Source organism: Agrilus planipennis, unplaced genomic scaffold (assembly GCF_000699045.2).
Source record: "Agrilus planipennis isolate EAB-ADULT unplaced genomic scaffold, Apla_2.0 scaffold51, whole genome shotgun sequence".
NCBI classification, from domain to species: Eukaryota; Metazoa; Arthropoda; class Insecta; order Coleoptera; family Buprestidae; genus Agrilus; species Agrilus planipennis.
Window position 1 is genome coordinate 544,315 of NW_020438915.1, and position 10,372 is coordinate 554,686.

Genomic DNA, 10,372 nt, shown 5'->3' on the forward strand with positions numbered 1-10,372 from the left:
ACATCACTAAATTGCCCCAGCACCGTTTTAAAATATCTTCACTTTAACAACATCCCAATAATGCCAATTTGGCTTGTTTGATTTTAAAACTCCAGTTTGCTGTTTCTTTTCTGTTTTCAATGTTATTATTATGTAATTATCCTAATAGGATGTAATACTTTCTGTTATACATTTTATATATTTCCTTCATCTAAACTAAAATGTTGAATTAAAGTCTCAAGGAGGCATACGTTTGTTCATTTGTTGTCATAAAACGTAAAAATCGTTGCTTTCACATTACATAGAGTGCTATATCTGGATAATTCGAACATTATCTTCGTTAATTTCAGACTGTTCAAAAGCAATTCTCTTTTTGCACATATGGCAATTTCAGTTATAGAGGTAATTGACTTACAATTAGTAAATACTGCTTCAAATTTCATATGGTAATATCCGGCGAAAGCATTATTTACGTTTCGCAAAATCATAATTTTAAAAATGTTACATAATCGACTTAACATTGCTAATAAGTAAACGTTTCTGAAACAACAGAAAGCAAATCGTTTTCGTTCATAAAAATTTGGGATTATGTTACATAAAACCGTTAAATCAATACTATTATTACACAACATGTATGAATAATTTTCAGTGTGCAGAATTTTTCCAGTAGTTTCAGGCGATTTATGTTTATATTTTATAATCGAAATGTGAACTACAAGCAGCTATTAAAGTTTAATGAGCATATGTTACAATAACAACATGATAGACACATAAATACTTTTTATGTTAGATTTCCATTTATTAAATAGCCGTAACTACTCTAATGCATTTTCTTATTAGGATTCCATAACAATATAAGAACCCTTATGGTTTCGGTATATCTGTCCGTCTATATTTTGGAATACCACAACCCTCCTTAACCTTCACTTAAACATACATGTTCAAAGTTGTCATTAAAACATCGTCTTATAGCTTACGATAAGTATTAATGCAAAATATAGGGAAATTTTACCTGAGTATAGCCTTAGTTACAAGGATTTTCTACCATTTCGCTATACTGTTGCTTTATCAAATTATTATACTAAGTATTGTAAACAAGTGTAACTTGATAGGACTATAATGTAGCCCAACAATTGTCGCTCAATAAAAACAATTGTGAAAAGCTCACAAATTGTATTAAACAAAATAACTCCAAGTTTATGCTGACTCTAATTGGACAGCTTATCAGAAATTTAAAAATAATTGTTTTTTGTATGTCCCTTCCGGCCATTTCCAAATGATGCTATATATAAACTTTGAAAAAATCTTGAACGTAAATTTAGGTTGGTATCTAAAATTAATTAAAACTCTCTATTTTGAATAAACTTTATTGAGTTTTTGGTAGTTAAATCAATTTATAAACGGCTAATTAGAATCTTATCGTGAACAACTCCGACATCATCATTTTTTCTACAATAATAACACCATATCAACTTTCGGTTCTTCAACTCTTTTTATGCAAACAGCTATCAAGCCTACGTCAACCTTGACAAAATATAGTTATCATCTGTTATTATACATTAAAATTCCTACTTGTTATATCTCATCGTCAGTTAAAAATGATAATTAACAGGTATAAACATTTATATCTACTGCTGAAGTGCATCTTAAAATTACTTTTTGTTTATAATTCAATACCGTTATTCAAAATAAAAAATTATTGCATTAATTGCTTATCTGTAAGACATTACGTGTTTTTTTTATTATTTTAAACAAAAATAATCTTTCTGGTTTAACCATTGTAACAAAATGAACATATTCATGAAATTGAATTTTTTAGCATTTATTGATAGATATTGAAGAACAATAATTATTTATTCTACCCGATGCAAATACAAATAATTTACAATTTACATTTTTTATCAACTTGATGACACCACCTGATAACAAATACAAACAGTTCATAGGTATTTATTCCAACTTTAAGTCACGTGTTTACTTTTTATAGTCGGGAAAGTTAATTTTATAAGATATATTCAGATAAAGAAGATACACGATAGCAATAAACCAACCTAAGAATAACAAAATTAAATAAATAATCTTTTTCCTAACAATACTTTTTGTGAATTCAAGATGACTTCAAATTGGCAAGATCACAAAAACTTCTGTCTAATTTACCATTATCTGTCTATTTAAAAATTTAGACCTGTCTCAATAAAAGAAAATAAAAGAAAAAAGTTCGGTCTTGCCGAAACGTTTGAGCATCAGACATAGAAATGTAATGAGACCTTAAAAATAGATGTTTCAAAATAGGTGCAAATACAAATATAAGATTGTATGCCCCATATACAGGACACACAAATGTATGTATGGTCATAGCGGTACTATAATCCGTATAAGGTTTTCAAACTATCATTTCCTTGTTTAATAATTGCTTACAATAAACAAATTAGCAACACACTATTTGCATCACGCCTGTGATAAACAGATAATGACAAAAGTATCTTGTACACAACACTAACTTGTTGAAGATAAAATGTACCATATAAGTAAGGCCCCTAATACATTAATCACTTTTGATGGTAGTCGTAAAGAATTAAATAATATTACATTTAAAATTAAAGTAATTAATTATTTGATTGATTTCAAGTTCATTTTGTCTTGTTGCGTTTGTTAATCCAAAAAAAGCAATGACCCGGTATTTATAATGCTTATTTGAAATTGTAGAGACGCTAAGCGCTTGGTGAAATGTTTTTATAAATAAGAAATTTTGAATGAAGAAATCACTTGGCAAGTTTTGCAATATTTATTTTATTTCTGACAATTGTTTCACCAATAACAGCATTTTTAAATTGGAGATGAAATAATCGTTATGAAACTTGCCAAATGATTTTTTCATTCAAAATTTTTTATCGGTAATTACAATATTTGTATTTCAAACTTACATTATTTTATATTCCGTCGAGTATAATTCATTTCGATCAAGTCACTTCACTTATTCGAACAAAAATTTTCTAAAGTAAATAACATGAAACAGATGAAGGAAGAAACACAAGAAACACAAGAAAATATATTAGAAAGATGATACACGTGAAAGATAGTTTCTGTTCTCACCTTCGTCCGATGACGTTAGTTATTTTGTTAAAAATGTTTTCTGTTTTGGTTTGATGTTGTTTGAATGAATCGCGCACATACGCTAACGATGCGAGGAGAAAATAGACCGAAGCAGATACGCTAAGCGTCGCGACACTTCTGATAACGCGTCGAGGAAAACCGCCAACAACGGATCGTTTTGGAGAAGTGTGTTTTCGGCTCTCCACAGGTGGTGGGCACAATCAACTTGAAAGCGCATGAGCTACGAGCCGCGGAAGCAGCGCAACTGAAAAACCTCAAATGAAAATTATGTGTTACCTACCATGTTCCAAAAATGTTTGAGGCACATTCTAAAGAAAATCTGCTTTTAATCGGTAAGATGGCCGTTACTTTGGAACACTAAATAGCTTCAACCCCGACGCTAAAACACGACGGTCAACGTCTTGCTTAGACGTTGGGGTTTGAGCTTTTTTGTGTTCTACCACAAAGCCAAATTTTCCAGTCGTCTGGGCCCTTTCCTTAATAAATTTTTATATTGCAATCCAGGGATCGTGAAACAAAGACACAATTTATAAGTTCTTGGTATCTGTATGCCTTTTGAATTCGTTCTAAGACTGGTTGGGCACGCACCTCTACATTTCCCCATCCTGAAGTAATCATCGGATTTCCCTAAAACTAGAACATAAGGAATGTGACTATTTGTGAACAGTAATCCAATCTAGGCCTTCCTCTACCCCTCTTAACACCTGTTTCCGCTTCTAATATGTCTCTGACTAGCTTTTCATGCCTGTCCTACCAACCTATTTCGACTACTTCTTATTGATCTCCATAACGACTTCTGTTCTCCCATTCTTCCTCATTCCTAACCTTCTCTATCCACAATATCTTCATCATTCGCTTATATAACAACATATTTCGAACGCTTCTAAATTTTTTTTAATACTATTCACCTCTTTAAAAGAAACTTTGTACGTTCCAAGTTTTTAAAGCTTTATGAGATACCATTTCTTAACTCTATGAGGTTTAAAACTATCACAGTACATTTATATGCCAGATAGTTATAATTCAAACCTCTCTCTGTCTTTTTAAAAAATGGTACCAGCAATAATAACAGTAATGAATTTCTCTAATCGGCCATTAGTCTCGAATATCGATATTGGAGATAAGAACGTTATCGTGGTAAGCTGCTCATCGAATTAATTGTCGAAGAGATTGACGATGTTGGCTAATGGAAATTGTCAAACTAGGAACGTCAAGAAATCAAGATCACTTTTGATTATGCGATTGAATTGAACGGTAAGACATAACTGATAACGCAATACATAAATCTCATTCAGGTGATATACCCTTTTATACTATTGTGTATTAACTTATTTATCAGATCTGATACTCTTTATTCATATGTTATTAAAGCACTTGTCGCGTAATTGGCATATTAATGACTCCATAGACCATAAGAACATAAAATTTTGCTGGGAGTACGACATATTAAAGTTAATCAAATACAAAAACCTTTGGAGATCTTTGTATTTGATTGACTACACATTTATGATTAATTCATAGACATTTCATCTTGTCTTGTGGTAGATCATCCCGCATTCTTTTTTTTTTTAATCATTAGTGTTCAATCAATTTTTTTTCCTGTTCAATTCCCACGATTTTTCAGAAAATAATTTACTTTTTAAAAATAGCTACCAAGTTGAATAGCTGACAATTTACACACCAATTTGAAGAATACACAAATATAAATAAAACCATGTCGCAGTAAATACGTATTAAATTCTCGGTCTAGTTGTTTACTACCTATAAAGGTTGTTTTGCGATAAAGTGAAGGGCTGGGAAAGTTTTAAGACATGAAAATTTATTACTCTGTTATAAAATAAAGTATTATAAATTGTAACCAACCCAAATTCGATTTGCAAACTTTTATGGGTATCAATTCGTTCAAATGTGTCCTTTATGTACTGACGACATTATTTACGTCCTTAATACATAATATGTATATGAATAGTAAGTAAAAAACTTATTAAAAAAGTTAATTTTGTAATTTGAACTATTGTTAGAAAAGGCTAGGAATGAAGGAGTATTGTGGATATCAAGAAGGAAAAGATGAAGAGGTAGGATGGTGGGACGTAATAAAGGGTTAGCTAGGGACATTAGAAGCAAAAATAGAAACAGAGGGGACCAGATGAAGACCTAAATAAGGGTAATGTTCTCAAATACGTAGTCAAGGATGTGGGATTTTCTATAGTTTTACGTCGTCGCAACGACCATACGATGATGATGACGAACGTAAAAAAATTAACGAAAAAAATTATTAAAAATTTAATAAAAACAATACTTAACTCACAATGAGTTTATGATGAAATATTTATTAAATTATCATGTAGTTTTAGGTAAAAAGGAAGCACCCTGTATAATAATAAAAAATAGCTATTTCCGTATGTATGACACATATGGACTGGAAAGTACAAAAAACTATTTTAGGAAACTAATTTTTAATTTTCAACTACCATATGCACTCTTTGCAGTTAAACACAAAAATGGATTTAAGAGTGAAACATGTTACATTCTAAGAAGGTTCCGTGACGCAATAAAGACAATTGTAATAGCATCATCTGCATATCATCACTATCAAAGCTTTTATAATTATTATGTACAATTTCCTTACGAGTCCGTTTATTGCATATAATTTACCAACAAAAATGGCAAATACTCATTACATGTGGTGAGTTATGACATAAGTGTATGTGATTCGGTATGATAAACGTTACAATACATTATTTATTGAGCATGTACCTAATAATACAAAACACGTTTAAACTTTAAAGTTGATGAAGCATGGTTTATATGCCTACATAATATAAAATTAAAACAAAATTAAACACAATACCCAACAATTTTTTCGTCTAAAGAACCACTTTCAACTTTCTTTTGCCATAATACATACCTATGTATATTATCTAATACGTATTGTTTCTGTAATTTTTAATAAATTGTCCTAACATGTAATAATACGAATTAAACAATATAATAATACGTAATAGTACCTAACTGCTTTTCATTTCGTGTAGTTATAATAATATCACTTCAGTCACAATTAAAATTAGTATTTATGTATGTATCGAATGCTGAAATTAAATAAAGGGCACATTTGCCAAATTTGATAATTAACAATAAGTAAAACTATTGTTATTTCATTTGTTCTCTTTTATTAAGCTTATCGTTCATTTAAATTATAAAATCCTTACGTTTATTTATTATTTTGCATTACTTGGTGCGTTATCAACCCTATTAATACGATAAAATGATGTATTAATGACAAAACACGATATTACTTATCAATAATAAACTCTTTTACTTCAAATACCTATTTAAATCCTCAATTTAAAATGCCGCTCTTTTAAAAAACATTTTAACGATTAATACATATAAACAAAGTCATAAAAGTTATATTCCATATCTGTCCAAAGCAATTTTCTACATCTTTAGTGATAACTACGTTGTTATTAATTACAATTAATTTTTTTTTCTTGGGCTTTGCGTGACTCAATTAAAGAGATATATTAAAAGTAATATCATAGTGATAACTGCTTATTTATCTCTACAATAAAGACATATAGCACCATCTAATAAAACACTAAGGAATTTTTAATAACTAATAATTTGTTTAAAAGCGTCACCTAGCGACCTCTGTACGATAATTATTAAAACAAAAGATATAACAAATATACCAGGTTTGACCTAAAAGTATTTCACCCTACAAAATCTCGATATAATTTGAATAACTCTACTTAACTATTGTGGTAACAAGATAATAATATTATAAGAAAAATTATAAGAAAAAGCTGATTTGAAAATAATCTAAGTAAAGCATAATTTTGATTAATTGAACTTATCCTGATTGCACACAGTTCTTTATATAAGTTACGACTTCACACCAAGTTTCATTGGGCAAAAAAGTGACAAAGAAAGTCGAAAAGCAATTTAAAAATCAACATTCTAACATATATTTTATTGTACTTTTCAGCAGCCATACGTATTATGTTTTCTGAGTTTTATAAAAACAAAGTTATTTAACATTGATGTTCAACAATCCTCTTTTATTACAATTTAACTATTAATTATGATAAGTACTAAAACGTTAAATTTTATCAGCTAATGCGGCTGTTGTGTTTGCCTTTTCGGAAAGTCCTCATTAGAATCCGAATCTCCATTTACTTCTAAGGGAGGTTTATTAAAAGTGTACATGAAAAGTGACGGTAATTTGCCCACTGTGTGTATGCGGTGAAACATTCCAGATGGTACATTAACAACTGACCCTTTTACGAGTTTCGTTAATAGGGACTGTTGGGCCTCCTTGTCCTCCATTTCGTAAAATATTTGGCCATCCAACACGGTCAGGGAGACGTTAGTATAAACCGAAGGGAGAAATTGCTCCAAATGCATCCCTTGCAAAAGAATGCTTTATTTACTGATACTAAACGTAAAAATAACTTTTAATTCACGAAAAACAGGACGAAATAAAGGACTACATATCTCATATATTTTTGCATTCCTTTACAATTTAAAAAAGGCTTTTCTATATTTTAATTAATTTACCTTTCAAAATATTTGCAACAAAATCTATTTAAATTAGCACATCAGTATAAATTTCTGTACGAACAGTTGTTTATGAATGTAAAAATCAACTTTTCCTATTAAAAATAAAGACAAAAAGAATAATTCTCTTGCTTTCTGAAAGAAAATCTGCTACCCAAACTGCCGATAAACTAATTTTTTAAGATTCCTGCACGATATTCTTCTATTTCTTCGCTCACGTCGACGATCATATATAACTAATTTTTCTGTCCCTCGGGAACGGTATTTTTTTCTGGATAAAAGATATCCAATATCGTTTTTGATACCCCTGACAATGTATACAAAATTTCATGATAGGTTTTACCAGCGGCTTCGTTCACGATGATGCCCTAAATACTTATCAAATATCTTCGACGACCATATAAAACTAATTTTTCTATACCTAATGTAAAGTACTTCTTATCTGGATAAAAGGTATCCTATATAATTTTCTATACACCTTACAATGTGTGTATAAAATTTCATGATATTCGGTTGGGTAGCTAAGGTGTTCAATGATAGCAAACGAACACATTCGCAGTTATAATTTTAGTTAGAATCTAGTTTAAAATATTGAAAGTCATTAAAAATCTTCATCGTTATTATGTTAGTTCTCATAAAGATTCTGTTTGACATGATAAATTTCCAAAAAAGTACATATTTTCGTAAGCTGATGGGACAGGGAACTTCCAGAGATGCAAAACATTCACCAGACATAGAAATTACACTTTTCTTCATCGGCATTTTTTTATATGATTTGCTAGACGCCTGGAATAACTTTTTTCAATCAGATCTATCTTTATTTGTACGAGTTATCTTATAAACAATTAAAAAGTAATGCTGCCCTTTGATAATCTCGTGTACTGGAACGTTCTCAACTTGCCACTAGCGTATATTAGGTTTCAAAGTGTATTCCACCCCGTTTATTCTCGCATCAATGTGCCCATATTTCCCACGATAATCTGTCTGGGTAAAATCGTCATGCCGAATTAAATTATGTATTGATTTTAACGACGAACAGAGGCGTGAATCCGAATACTATAAATACGTACGCACACATGCTTGAAATTGTTTTAATATAAGGTTTACCTGGAAAATCCGCGACGAACAGAACGTCGCTATAATTAGACCAGGAATATACCTCCTTGGAAATTTCCCTCATGTGATCCCTAAAATTTGTATGCTCTACTAACAACGGGACCAGCCACTCGACAGGGTTGAATGGTGACCAATTTGCTTTTAGTAAGTCGTAATTGGGGTCAAACATACGCTGTTGAAAACGACCGTTCAAAGAACACCAAACGTCAATGTAAACTGAAATGCCACCGTCAAGGGTTGATTTTGTAGAGCTAAGGGAACTCGAGGACCCCGGGTAACTCTTCAAACTGCTGTTACCTCAAAATCGAAACAACAACAGTATTCCAGCTGCACGGTACATGGAAAATTATTTTTTTGTACAAAAGAAAGCACACTATACCGACTCCAAAATGAAATGTATTACCTTCGTCAAAAAAATATTATCTTCAAATTTAAACTCTTAATATTCAAATATTTAGGATGAAACTCGTGTCTTTCTTAAGAGTAACATGAAAATAATTATTTTTTCATTACATCTACAAGTTCTTCCCCCCTTGTTTGTAAATAGGTATGCAACACATCGTACACTTCAGCATAAGAAATTGTTGATACTAACTTTCATTTAGGTAACTACTTTTCCCTGTTCTGATAACACTCATTATTTTCTTTATATATAATATTAAAAATTTACTATGTGCAGTTTTGTAATGAACGAAATCTTCTTGAAAATAATTTAGAGGGAGAGATAAGTAGAACAAATGGTCGATTTCAAATTCCAATAGTTAATTGTTCTCTTACAATATCTCGCATCATATTATACTAAATTGGTAACAAAAAACAAGACAGTTAAGGATGCAGTTCTTCAAACTAATCTCATCAATCAATCTCAAACTAATCTCATTAAAATACGACCCCAGACATATTTCAATTAACTGCTAATTCCAAATCTTCTGCTATTATCTTACAACTACTATTCTTGAGAACGAAAATTTCCTAATTTACTTATTTGCCAATTCTACGAAATGGCATTTTCTTTTGTTTGCATTTTCTAAACACGAAATTCCTCTGATTTATATCAGTCGTAATACTATTAATTAACGTTATTTCTCAGTCTTAGCAAAATATTGAAACAGACCATTGACTAACAATAATAGGACAATATAACTACCAAAATTCTTTTAATACAAACAGAAATTATAAGAAGAACGTAGCAATGCGGTATCAAAGACCGCAATCTCTGAAACTAATCTAAAGTTGAAATTGCTTCCACTAAAAGAAAATATAGTAGACGATAAAACTCCTTACGAAAACAGAAGCAATCGTTCAAAATCTGAAAGACATTTACCATTACAACGGAATCAAAATACGAACTACTTCTTTTATTATTCAAATAAATAAAAATTCAGTTAACAAATTAACTACTACAATGACCACCGTAAGTAATCAAAACGGAATAAAATATAGATACTGACTGCTTAACTTTAGACTAATATTCTATCTCGACTGTGTAATCTGTTATTGATCCTGTAATAGAGTCAATCACATAATTTTTCTCAGCCAATTTTCCCGAATACTCATTATAATTACATACTATTTATATAATAAGGAGAACAAAACATTATAG

At 30.4% G+C, this 10,372-nt stretch overlaps 1 long non-coding RNA gene across 1 annotated transcript; it reads right to left on the reverse strand.

The window, feature by feature from the left end:
- Positions 1-1,328: 1,328 nt before the first annotated feature.
- LOC108733094 lies at positions 1,329-4,193 on the reverse strand. Its single transcript, XR_001937182.1, has 2 exons — positions 3,786-4,193; positions 1,329-3,726 (listed from the first exon to the last, which is right to left on the reverse strand). It is a non-coding gene; the product is annotated as an uncharacterized LOC108733094 (long non-coding RNA).
- Between the last annotated feature and the right edge of the window lie 6,179 nt (positions 4,194-10,372).